Consider the following 13,853-nt stretch of genomic DNA (forward strand, 5'->3'; position numbering starts at 1 on the left):
GTCATCCTTATTGTCTTCAATGATGATGTCGCTGCACCAAATTTTAGTCATGGAGCAGGAGAGGCCTCGAGACTGCATTACCATTTCTTAAATCTCTAACAACCTCAACCTCAACACCATTTTTGCCTCAAATCCCTGCAGAGTCTCCAATTTCTCTCAGGTTACCTCTCATGCTTTTCTCTTCTCAAGAAAAGAACTTCTTGCTGTTTAACAGAAAGTGTGAAAGAAACATAGGAGGTCTGGCAATGAGACAAGTGAAATCATGTTAGTTTCAAGATATTTGCACTATTTCTTTCTCTCCGCAGGAATGGCTTCACTAACATCCTACATAATTGTTAAAAATTGTAACAACTATGTAGCAATTAAAGCTAAAATTCGATCTTCTCTCTTAATCATTTGCAGCACCCGCAGAGGACTTTAGACCCATTTCTGTCCTTTTCCATACCCATCCTGAATCGAAAAGAGCGAAAATAACAGACCTGCTGAATTTATCCAGCACATTTTCTGGACATTTTGGGTTTCTAAATTAATTCCCTCAATGTGTCAAATGTCTTAAATGCTTGCTCACAAGGTCTTGGTATCTGCTATTTAAATAGTGCACTGTGAACACTTCAATCATCCATTTTATATGAAACAAGCACACAGTAACTGAACCGTCTTCACGCAAAAATACAAAAATGTATTTCCTTTCTCATCTTTTAAGCCCGTTTGGTTTTTTGTACCATTTAATATGAAGTCTTACAACTGCACCAGAAACCTCTGGTTAAAAAGATTCTGAAAATGTAGTCCGTAACATGAGAATTGGCAAAAGTTGTTGACACACAGAAGAAAGAAAATGTTGTGTGAGATTCAGCAAATAAAGGAACATTTCTTAGACTGTAGCTGAAAAAAATTGGTTTATTGAAACAGACTTTTTCACCATTCGACCGAGTGACTGGAGTTATACAGGGCACTTAAAGATGAGGGCAACAACATCACGAAATTAATTTTGAATGTTAAATCCTGGAGCAAGTACTGAAAATGGATTGCAATGTGAATGAGAAGAATACATTGGAACCTTGGGATTTTCTAAAGCAGTTACCTTTTACTTCCTTGGACTGCAGCGGCGTCAGTGAAAAACCCATTTGTCACCTTATAAAGCAGGATTTGAACATTGACTGTGGAAGGCCAAGTTAACTCAGTTGTTGGAACATACGCTGTTTAAGTGCAGAGTTGTGAGTATGAGCCCAACACTGGGCACCACCTGTTTATTTAGTATTTTCCCTTTGCAAATTCCCTTCCTCCAGCTATTCTTGATGACCCTTACATCCCATGAATCAGCTTAGCGAATCTCTTTTGCACCGCATTCAACGCCAGCATATCCTTTCTTAAATACGAGTAGCTAAACCAATATGGCTTCACCAACATCCAATACAGTTGTTACAAGATGTCCCGATCCTCAAAACACCAACACCTCGCAGTTAAGGCCAAAATTCCATTTACTTTCTTCATAACTTCAGCATCAGTTTAGGACTTTAGACCCATCCTTGTCCTTTTCCATACAAATCCTGAATCGAATAGTTATAATAACTACCTGCAAAATGCTATCCCACTGAAACTTCAACCACTTGCTCAACTTTGTAACCTAAAGTCAAGTCCAGGACCTTCCCCTTCCTTGTTGGGACTTCTACTTAGTGGCTGAAAAAATGCTCTCCTGGATGTATTTTAAAAATTCTGATAAATCCTTCACATTATGACGACTCCATTAATGTTGAGGAAGTTGAAAGTCTCTGCTACCATAATCCTGCTACTTCTACACTTTCTCAAAATCTGTCTCCTTATTTATTTAAAGGGGTTTTCAAAAATGTCACCTGTCCTTATTGCTGTATAGATTCCCGAAGCAAAATAACAATATTTCCTCCTCCTTTACCACCTCCACTGCCTTGCATGAAGGCCCTGTATCCTGGAATACTGAGCTGCTAACCATGTCCAAGTGACAGCAATGGCTTTATGACCCCACTAATTTGTATCCTCAAATCATCTGCCTTATTCATCTGACTCCAAGCATTAAATACCATTCACCCGTGGCAAACTCGCTTATATCTTAATTGCCCAATGACAATGCCTTCCAGACTCTCTTGTTTCTTCTCTTTTTGGCCATTATTATTTTTGAACATTCTCTGGATTTCAGCCCACTGCTAAACTTTTTACGTGACCCCCAACAGTACTGGAAACCCATCCCCAGCTCCCACAAGGATGCAGTTCCCATTCCAGTTTAGGTGTAACCGCTGTGTGTAATTCTACTCTTCCTGCTGAAGGACGGATGTTGTAAAACTTCAAAAGGTTCAGAAAAGAATTGTAATGGTTATTATTGTAATAGTGTACCATTAGTACACTAAGTTTCAAGCATTTTGGGATGACTCGGTTCCCAGTTGCTCATATGAAATGTACTGACTGTCATTGAGTGAAAAATAAAAACCACAGGTTCCTCGCACTTGTTGGAGGTGAGGATAGAGGAGATAGGCTCTCCATCTCCCCTTTCAAAATAAATTAGTCTGCTTTTGAGATAAAGATCCAATGCACAGTAGTTTTAATAAAATTTATATCATTTTTTCTCCCAACAAGGTAACCAGACATGTGGTGTTTTCAAACATCATGAGAAACAAGCCCAGATAACATGACTTGAATACAGATAATACGAGCAACAAAAATTCCTACAGATTCTTGGGAACTCATTGGTGTTTAACCACAGTGGCTCAGCGGTTAGCACTGCTGCCTCACAGTGCCAGGGACCTGGATTTGATTCCACCCTTGGGCAACCGAGTGTGTGGTTGTTGGCATATTCTCCCTGTGGCTGCGTGGGTTTCCTCTAGGTGCTCTGGTTTCCTCCCACGTGCTGGTTAGTGGATTCGCCAAGCTAAATTGCCCAGAGTGTTCAGTGATGCGTACATTAGGTGGGCTACGGGGAGATGTGTCTGGGTGGGATGCTCTGAGGTTTTGTGTGGAATTCTTGGGCCGAAGGGCCTGTTTCCATACTGTAGGAATACTCCGAATTCTATGAAAACCCGTCCTAATGAACTAGGGAATCCCTTTTCACACACTGCGGGTGGATTGTCTTTACCCAGTGTGAATGTGTTGATCTACAGCAATAAAACGTTATCATTTTCAAAACCTACTCTACAGTTACGTATTTGTTATTGAGATTAATGCGAAAGGACTAATAAATTAAACGCCATTTATTTCAATGCCAGAGGCCTAACAGCTAAGGCAGAGGAACTCAGGGCAAGATTGGAAACATGAAACTGGGTTATCATTGCAATTACAGAGGCAAGGCTCAGAGGTGGACAGGGCTGCCAGCTTAATGTTCTAAGATATAGTTCCTATAGAAAGGATAGAAAGTCGAAGGGGGAGGGGGAAGCAAAGCAAGAGAGGAGGGAAAAGTGGCATTTTTGAGCAAGGATAACATTACGGCGTTACTTAGGCAGGATATATCTGAGAATACATCCAGGGAAGTTATTTGGGTGGAACTGAGAAATAAGAAAGGGATGATCACCTTATTGGGATTATACTATAGCCACCCCCATTAGTCAGCAGGAATCTGACAAATAATTTTGAAAGAAGTTATCTGGAAGAATAACAGGGTGGTGATGGAAGGGATTTTAACTTTCCAAACAGACTGGGAATTCCATGGTCTAAAAGGCTTGGATGGAGCGGAGTTTGCTGAGAGTGTAGAGGAAAATGTTCTGATTCAGTATGTGATGTACCGACTACAGAAGGTGCAAAACTTGACCTGCTGTTGGCAAATAAAGCAGGACAGGTGACTAGGGTATCAGCAGGGGAGGACTTTGGGGCCAGTGACCATAATTCTATTAGTTTTAAAATAGTGATGGAAAAGAGTAGACCGGATCTGAAAGTTAAAGCTCTATATTGGAGGAAGGCCAATTTTAATGGTATTACACAAGAGCTTTCAAAAGTTGATTGGGGCAGATGTTCGCAGGTAAAACAGAAAGTTAGAAAGTGGGAAGCCTTCAAAAAAAAAAAGAGATAACGAGAGTTCAGGGACAGTATACTCCTGTTCGGGTGAAGGACAATGCTGGTAGGTATAGGGAATTCTGGATGACGAGAGAAATCAAGGTTTTGGTCAAGAAAAACGAGGAAGGACATGTCAGGTATAGACAGCAGAGATCGAGTGAATGCTTACAAGAGTATAATGACAATAGTATACTTAAGAGGGAAATTAGTAGGGCAAAAAGGGAACATGAGGTAACTTAGGCAAATAGTATTAAGGAAAATCCAGTGGGATTCTACAAATAGATTAAGAACAAAAAGGATAACGATGGAGAGATAGGGCCCCTTAAAAAGCAGCAATGCCTCCTATGTGTGGAATTGCAAGAAATGGGGAATATAATAAAACAAGTATTATGCATCAGTATTTACTACAGAAAAGGATATGGAAGATATAGACTGTGGGGAAATAAATAGCAACATCTTGAAAATTATCCATATTACAGAGGTAGTGATGCTTAAAACGTATAAAAGTGGATAAGTTCCTGGGACCTGATCAGGTGTATCCGAGAACTCGGAGGGAAGCTAGGCAAGTGATTGCTGGGCCCCTTGCTGAGATATTTGTATCATCGATAGTCACAGGTGAGGGACCAGAAGTTGGCTAATGTGGTGCCACTATTTAAGAAAGGTGGTAAGGAAAAGCCAGGGAACTATAGGCCAGTGAGCCTGATATTAGTGGTGGGAAAGTCGTTCTAGGAATCCTGAGGGATAGTACTTGAAATATTTGGAAAGGGAAGGACTGATTAGGGATAATCAACATGGCTGTGTGTGTGGGAAATCATGTCTCACTGACTTGATTTTTTTTGATGCAGGAACAAAGAGGATTGAGTAGCGCAAAGAGGTGGATGTGTTCTATATGGATGTCACTAAGGCGTTTGACAAGGTTCCTCATAGTAGACTGATTAGCAAGGTCAGATCAGATGGAATACAGAGAGAACCAGTCATTTGGAAACAGATCTGACTTGAAGGTAGAAGACGGAGTGCTGGTGGAGGGTTGCTTTGTCGACTGGAGGCCTGTGACCAGTGGTGTGTCATTTATAAAGATGATTTGGATGTGAATGTAGGAGTTATAGTTACTAAGTACCAATCCTTGCAGCATACTGCAGGTCAAAGGCCTTTCCAAATGGCCAGCTCTCCCTGGATTCCATGTGATCTAACCTTGTTAATCAGTCGACCATGAGGAATATCGAAAACATCCACCGCTCTGCCATCAATCTTGTTTCTAACTTCTTCAAAAAAACTCAATCAAGTTAGTAAGGCATAATTTCCTATGGACAAAGCCATGTCAACTATTCCCCATTCAGTCCACGCTTTCCAAATATATGTAAATCCTATCCCTCAGAATTCCCTCCAACAACTTACCCACAACTGACGTCAGGCTCACTAAAAGTTTATTGTTCCCTGGTTTTATGTTACCACCTTTCTTAAACAATGGCACCAGATTAGCCAACCTCCAGTGTAACAGCTCACCTATGACTGTCAATGGTGCAAATATCTGAGCAAGGGGCCCAATCGCAAGCTTAGCTTCCCGCAAAGTTCGAGAATACACCTGAAGAGGTCCTGGGGATTTATCCACCTTTATGCTCTGTATGGCATCCAGCACCACCTCCTCTACAACATGGAGCTTTTCAAGATACACATTCATTTCTCGAAGTTCTTTAGCTTTTGTATCCTTTATCACAGTAAATACTGATGTAAAATACTTTTTTGTATCTCACCCATCTCGTGCATTCCCACACATAGGCGGTCTTACTGTGCTTTTAAGAAGCATAGTAGTGTCAAAATTGGCCTCATTTAAAACTTTGACTCTTCGACCAAAGTCTATCCTTTTCCATAATTATTTTAAAACTAATAGAGATATAATCATAGGCCCCAAAATATTGTCCCCCCTGCTGACCCCTCAGTCACCTGCCCTACCTTATTTCCCAAGAGAAGATCAAGTTTTGAGCAGGGACTAATGACACCAGTACAAACAGCCCAAAGATCAAAGTTCATTCCTTGATTTAAGGGCAAAATCCTTCAAATGTGGTTGTGGTGAACTTGCTGGTGTGTTAACAGTTGGGATGATTGAGTGAATCCCTTTCCACACATAGAACAAGTGAATGGTCTGTCCCCAGAGTGAACTCGCTGGTGTCTCAGCAGGTTGGTTGAGTGAGCAAATCCCTTCCCATACTCGGAACATGTGAACAGTCTGTCCCCACTGTGAACTCGTTGGTGTTTCAGCAGGTTGCTTGACTGAGTGAATCCCAGCCCACAATCAGAGCAAATGAACAGTTTCTCCCCAGTGTGACTGCGTTGGTGCATTTCCAGCTGGGATGGGTAAATAAATCCCTTCCCACAATCCCCACATTACCACAGTCTCTCCCCAGTGTGACCGTGCTGGTGTTTGGGCATTTCAGATGAATCTTCACAGAATCTTCGACACACAGACAATACGCATTTCTCCCTGGTGTGAACAGTGCTTCTTCCTTTAATGTTCAAAATCCTGAGATAATTAGGTTACGACAAACAGATTGAGTGTCAGATCTGGATGTGGTTTTGTTTGATTTCTCTGAATGCAATCACAATTTCAAACTGAAGAAAAAAAAAGTAGAGAGAGAGAGAGAGAGAAACCAGAAGAACACACACAAAGATTGTCAAACTCAGAAATTAATCTGATCAATTGTGGATGCAACACTGAGGGGCACTGCTGGATTATCAGTAAAACTGAACTGGTTCATTAAATGTCCTTCAGGGAAGGGAAACAGTCAGCGTTTGTCCAAAACTACAAAAAGAGATAGAGTTTGGACAGACATGAAGGGCAGGCATTTTATTCATCTGAAAATGAATCCAATTCCTGTTTTCTCTCCATACCCTCTGATCCTTCTGAAGGACTAAGATGCAGAAAAATACCTGAAATCTGAAATAAAAACAGAAAATGATAGAGATACTCAGCAGATCTGGCAGCATCTGAAATGGTGATAGATGCAGGAACCATTGCAATCTTGAAGAAGTGTTGAGATGATCATCCACTGCACCAAAATACAGGTTACACACCGAGTGCCAGAAAACGGGCCTAGCTTCAATAGGTGCTTGATGGCCAGCACCGATACAATGGGGACATTGTTGAACACAATGTTACCCGAGTGTCTGACCCCATTTAGTTCCGTGTTTCTCTCCTATTCTCTTTTAGGAAACAGGCAGCAGCAAGTAGTGAAGAATGCAAATGATATTTCGGCCTTCATTGTGAGAGGATTCGAGTACAGGAAGAGGGATATCTTTCTATAAGGGCCTTGGTGAGACCACACCTGGAGTCGTGTGCACCTTTGTTCTCCTTTCCAGAGGAAGGATGGCCTGGCTACTGAATGATCGTAAAGAAGGTTCACCAGACCAATTCCTGGGATCACAGGACTGATGTATGAAAAGAGATTTGATCTTGATTAATCCTTCTTTCTTTTAATCTTTCAGCCACCGACAACATCATGAACTAATTTCAAATCCCATTTGCTGATTTGAGTCTTTTACTGCTAAAGCTATACTTTGGTTCCCATTCCCCTGTCATACGAGTTTAAATCCTCACCAGTGGAACTAGCAAAAGCATCAACAAGAATATCTGTCCCAGCTCTGCCCTGGACAATTGTTCAAGCTTGTGCATGTCCCACCTTCCCCAGAAACAAACAAACAGTCTCAATGCCTCAGGAATCCAAACCTTTTAAGTTATAGCTCCAGCCATGCACTCATCTCATCTGTCCTCTTATGCTTTTACTAGCACGTGCATTGTAGCAGCTCACACTGTTACGGGATTAGATCACAAAAGGTCCTGTGGGGGGTATAAAAGAGTCCTGTTGAGAAGGAACATTAGGGAATTTACTTGGGTTTCTGTAAACAGACAGTTCAAAACACATAAGCATTTTAACAAGAGGCAGTTTTTAAAGGCCTGGTTCAGCCACAATCACAAGTTTGTTACTTAATAAAAAGTAGAAGCAAAAGTCTGATCCTACAGCATTCTGAACTGTTTAGGTAATTGTAACCAGAAATGCAAACAACCAATTAACGTGAAAGGGTTAGCTGAATTCCTAGAGCAAATGTTTGTCAGCAATAAAAGCAGCTCACTGTATCATTATGGAAGGAAAAGCAATAAATGGTGTAAACACAACCTCGAAAAGACCAACAACATAGGAAGGGGCAAAGGAAGATTATAAAGAGAGAAGTCAGGGCTGCAGAGAGATAAAACAATTGAAATGTAGATACGGATAATTTGAATAAATTCTTACATCCAAAGATCAAGGGAAGAGTGACAAAGATAGATTACAAAATCCGAAATGAAGATATGGTTAGTGCCTTAGTTATTTGTGAAATCTGAACAAATTTTGTTTCATGGCTTGGTAAAGCTCTAAAGTGACTGAATTTCACACTCAGTGGAACTGGAATAGATGCTTTTTATTAAAACAAGAAAGTAATAATGGAAAGCGCTTAGAGTAGAAAATGAAACTTCAGTTTAAAAATCATTTACAGAATGCAAATCGTTGGGATTGTAAACTGCAGCAGCAAGTCAGAAACACTGTTTGATCTTTTAAGCTGAAGTAAGAGAGGGATTTTTCCACAATTTGTCAACTGTATTACAAATTGTAGTCACTTTATATCAGAGTTGAGTTTAAAAGACTTAATCACAATTCCTAACAATCCACACTACAGTTAGTAGAGAATTTGGAAAAGTTCTTAGTGATAAGATACCATTTTGGTTTTTGGCAAAAAAATGTGGTGCAGCTGGCAAATGTCTGAGGAGGAATATAACTGTCAAAAGCATTGTAAGGTCCCAAAGACAGACGAAGTAGTTTTCGAGCTAACCTCAGGAGATTATAGAAGGGTTTAGGACTGAACATAGTGTTGTCCACGATTGTTTGAACATACGACATAGAACATTACAGCACAGTACAGGCCCTTCGGCCCTTGATGTTGTGCCGACCTGTCATACCGATCTCAAGCCCGTCTAACCTACACTATTCCATGTACGTCCATATGCTTGTCCAATGACACCCTAAATGTACCTAAAGTTGGCAAATCTACTACCGTTGCAGGCAAAGCGTTCCATTCCCTTACTACTCTCTGAGTAAAGAAACTACCTCTGGCATCTGTCCTATATCTTTCACCCCTCAATTTAAAGCTATGCCCCCTCGTACTCGCCGTCACCATCCTAGGAAAATGGTTTGCTTACTGGATTGGGTATATTGATTTGGGGTGTGTGGCTAACAATGACAACAATATTGCATGTAAATAACACCTAGCGAATGGAATAAAAATATCACAATCAGCCAGGGAAAGTTTGAGTGTCACTGTCCACTCTTCCAATCTGAGCTGTATTTAAGAGGGGAATTAGGCCTCATGTGAAAGCCAGGTTTGGAGTGGACTCTGGCCTCTCCCACACATGCGGTAACAGAGCTCTGAATAAAGGTCACTTGTACAACTGAACACAACACAAACTTCTCCCGACAACAATGTGGCACTGGGTGTAAGCTTGACAATGCTACATTTGAGATCTCGTATTTTAGTGTATCTCTTAACTTCCTATCTTCAGCTTTCAGGTCCTCCTCCCTTGGTTTTCCTATGTCACTGGTACAATCGGATGTTCACCCTCCCACTCCAGAATGTCCTGAAGCTGCTCCGTGTCATCGCTAATCCTGGCACCAGGGAGGCAACATACCATCCTGGATTCATGTCTCTCTCTATCCCTTACTATTGAATCCCCTGTCTCTACAGTCATATTTATCGTTTCCCTCCCCTTCTATGCAGCGGAGTTACTCCGAGTGCCATGAACCCGACTGATGCTGCTTCCCGAGTGGCCACCCCAACATCCCCCACCTCTCTCCCCCACCCCCGACCCCCCAACTGAACAGTACCCAAAACAGTATATCTATTTGAGGGAGATGACTCCAGCACTTCCTTTCTGAGCCTTTTACTTGTCTGATAGTCACCCATTCCCTTGCTGTCTGTGTAATCTTCACCTGCTGCGTGACCAGTCTGTTGAGAATGCGACCACAACCTTCTCAGTTACCATGGATGCTCCATACTGACTGCACCCACAGCTCAAGCTCTGAAAAGCAGTTAACCAGTAGCTGCAGATGGACACACTTCCTGCACAAATAGCCAATAGGGACACTGGTAATGTCCCAGAGTTTAATGCGGAAAACTGTGAGGTGATTCACATTGGAAGGAGTAACAGGAATACAGAGTACTGGGCTAATGGTAAGATTCTTGATAGTGTGGATGAGCAAAGAGATCTCGGTGTCCATGTACATAGATCCCTGAAAGTTTCCACAAGTTGATAGGGTTGTTAAGAAGGTGTACAATGTGTTCGTTTTTACTGATAGAGGGATTGCGTTTCAGAACCATGAGGTCATATTGCAGCGGTACGAAACTCTGGTGCGGCCGCACTCGGAGTTCTGGTCACCGCATTGCACGAAGGATGTGCAAGCATTGGAAAGGGTGCACAGGAGATTTACCAGAATGTTGCCTGGTATCGAGGGAAGGTCTTATGAGGAAAGGTTGAGGGACTTTAGGCTGTTTTCGTCAGAGAGAAGAAGGTTCAGAGGTGACCTAATAGAGACATACAAGATGATATGAGGATTAGATAGGGTGGACACTGAGGTCCTTTTTCCTCAGATGGAGCTGGCTAGCACGAGGGGATATAGCTTTAGATTGACGGGTCATAGATATCGGACAGATGTCAGAGGTAGGTTCTTTACTCAGGGTAATAAGGGCGTGCAATGCCCTGCCTGCAACAGTAGTAGACTCGCCAAGTTTAAGGGCATTTAAGTGGTCTTTGGATAAACATATGGATGATAATGGAATAGTGTGGGTTAAATGGGCTTCAGTGTGGTTTCACAGGTCGACACAACATCAAGAGCCTATGTTCTATTGTGCAAGAGGAGCACATCACAGGTGTGATGTCTTCTGTTTTGACTTCTCTCCAGATTAAGCCAGTTTCTGCCTTAAAAAGAATTTAATTAAGCTAGGTCCTCCCCCTTCATTTCAAACATTACTATTATAAACCTAAAGCCCCTAACTTTATTTAAGCTAATATATACTTTAAAAACTGGAAGAAAATTCTTTACAGTATCAAATATCAATTGGCTGTTTCCATTAGGACTGAGAGACTTTCTGAACTGCCCAAACTGAGACTGAGCATCACACTCAATCTTTCAGTTTCACTTTCTGTTTCACCCAACTCCAAAGCACTCTCATTTAGCCAAGCAGCACTCACAGTGCAGCCTTTTCATTTTCATTGTATGCTCACACCCACTCTGATCTCAGCCTCCCATACTGTTTCAATGCAGCTCAATGGAAGCTCAGGGAACAGCATCTTCACGTTAAATGCAGTAATTTATAAACCTCAGGAATCAACACAGACTTCAGCAGTTTCAGGATCAATGGAGTTGTCAGGAAATGGAAGATTCCACCTGGAGGGGTGCTGGAATTTGTGCCCATCAGGAATTTTAAAAGGAAGTTTGCAGGTATTCAAGAATGAAAAATGTATAGACTAAAATCATGAAGTGGGCGATTGGGACTAAATATGACAGTTCTTTCAAAGAGACGAGGTGTTGTTTGGACAAATCTACCCCTCTCAGGCCAATATCTCCTTTCTCAGCTGCAGGGTATAGAACTGAACACTTATCCCAGAGGTGATCAAACCAAAAATTTGAATATCCTGCTTTCAAGTTACAAACTTACCAGGAGTATTCTCCCATGCATAGAATGGTTAAACCTCTTTCCTTTCACTGTTAAGTGTCAATGATACTCAGATCCTGATCACTCCGCTTAATGGAGAACTTGCATTGGGATCCTGGTTTGCAAATTATTCTCAATAAATATCCTGTAAAGCAAATCCACAAGAGACAAATAACGGTCAGGCCTGGACAGAAATCCAGAAAACACAAGATTGTCTGGAAAAGGCAAACATTTCTCTTGGTTTCTGTTAGTTATGTATAAATCCTCCTCTTAAAAGCACCCTGCTCCCCCACACAGAAAGATGCAGAGGTAAAATACACCCATTATTACAGACTGAGGAAGTCAGACATTAATAAATTTGACGAGGGAGCACAAGGGGACTCAGAGCACTTTCAGTGATTTGATCCCAATCATATGAATACTGGGCAAACGGATATGCTTTAATAGATCATAATATTTAAAGCAGGACTTCCTACAGTGAGAGTGCAACAGGTAACATGAAGTTCTAAGCAAGGATTAGCGGATCCGAAACGTTATTTTTTTTCCTTTCACAGATGCTACCAAACCTACTGAGCTTTTCCAGCAACTTTGTTTTTGAACATGCAGTTCTGAACACGTTTTCGGCATTTCTCCTCCATTAAATATCTAACGGATAACTTGCAGCAATTTATACTGCCTGAAGCCAGTACTCCGCCAGCGTCAAAGGTCCTTCCCAGGAAATACACGCCGTGTCTCACAGTCTGGGAAAGAAGTCCAGAAAAACAAAAACAAAAACAAACATTTCTCTTGTCTTAATCTCCCCTCCCAAGCAAGAAAGGCTGCGCTTGCGTTCCACTGCAGGTTGCCACCTATAAATATGGCGATCCGGCATGAGTCCCGAAGATCACTGCCCCTAATAAAGATGGTGGCAATTACCTCTGCCTATCGCAGCCTCAGGTCCGTAGCAGTTTTTCCGTTTGCTGCAAAACACGGGACCGGCATGTTAAAATTTGTTTTCTGACATGCATCAACGGCTAATAAAGCCTCTCAGTCAATACCGAAAGTATTTCCCTCCCGTTTTTTTGCAGCTTTCCTTTTTATCCCGTGTACTGTACCTTCCGAAAGCAGCTAACCCTCATTCGCAGAGATATTGCGCCCGCGGACAGAGGCGATCACATGATTTTCACACAGACAAACATCTCACTCGCTCTGATTGGCTGGAGGGTAGGCCGCTTCCATTGGCCCCGCCCCGTGCTCCGATTGAACCAAAGCTGACATCGCTCACAGGGAGATAGCAATAGCTGCAGGTGTTGGAGTCACAGATGACACAGTGTGGAGCTGGAGGGACACAGCGAGCCAGGCACCATCAGAGGAGCAGGAAAGTTGATGGTTCAGGACCCTTCTTCAGAAATGGGGGAGGGGACGGGAACTGAAACATAAACAGAGTGGGGGCTGGGGAAGGTAGGTGGGAAGGTGATAGGTGAGTGCAGGTAGTCAGTGGTGAAGATTTTTCCTGCTGTTCATCAGCTCTGTGAGTGATGGTGAGGGTTCATCCCGAGATGAGGGAAAAAATGGGCCACTCCTGATTCTCCTAATGTACGACAAAACAGCTTGTATTTTATGGAAACTTTTACTCTGTCATTTTCCTCGATGTTTTGGCTGTTTCAGAGACTTGGATAGAGCAGGGTCAGGAATGGATGTTGCAAGTTCCAGGGTTTAGATCTTTCATTAAGGTCAGGGAAGATGGTAAAAGAGGGTGAGGTGTGGCTTTGTTAGCCAAGGACAGTACAACGGTGGCTGAAAGAACTTTTGATGAGGTGGTATGGGCTGAGATCAGAAACAGGAGAGGAGAGGTCGCACTGCTGGGAGTTTTTTATAGGCCCCTGCAAAGTTCCAGGGATGTGGAAGAGTGGATTGGCAAAATGATTCTGGGCAGGAGTGAAAAGAACAGGGTGGTCATTATGGCAGCTATTAACTTCCCTAACATTGAATGGAAATGCTATAACTCTAGTATGTCGGATGCATCAGTTTTTGTCCAATGTGTGCAGGAGGGTTTCCTGACTCGGTATGTCGAAGGGCCGACGAGAGGGGAGGCCACACTGGATCTGGTACTTGGTAATGAACCA

At 42.2% G+C, this 13,853-nt stretch overlaps 1 long non-coding RNA gene across 4 annotated transcripts; it reads right to left on the bottom strand.

Annotated features, from left to right (window-relative positions):
* Positions 1 to 881: 881 nt before the first annotated feature.
* Positions 882 to 12,956, bottom strand: LOC132208683 (uncharacterized). 4 transcript variants are annotated; one of them, XR_009444820.1, is made up of 5 exons: positions 12,843 to 12,948; positions 12,319 to 12,707; positions 11,752 to 11,893; positions 7,733 to 7,843; positions 882 to 6,618 (listed from the first exon to the last, which is right to left on the bottom strand). It is a non-coding gene; the product is annotated as an uncharacterized LOC132208683 (long non-coding RNA). The 4 variants fall into 4 exon arrangements; XR_009444821.1 differs by having other exon boundaries at positions 12,664 to 12,707; positions 12,843 to 12,946; XR_009444818.1 differs by having other exon boundaries at positions 11,752 to 12,707; positions 12,843 to 12,956.
* Between the last annotated feature and the right edge of the window lie 897 nt (positions 12,957 to 13,853).

Source organism: Stegostoma tigrinum, unplaced genomic scaffold (assembly GCF_030684315.1).
Source record: "Stegostoma tigrinum isolate sSteTig4 unplaced genomic scaffold, sSteTig4.hap1 scaffold_50, whole genome shotgun sequence".
NCBI classification, from domain to species: domain Eukaryota; kingdom Metazoa; phylum Chordata; class Chondrichthyes; order Orectolobiformes; family Stegostomatidae; genus Stegostoma; species Stegostoma tigrinum.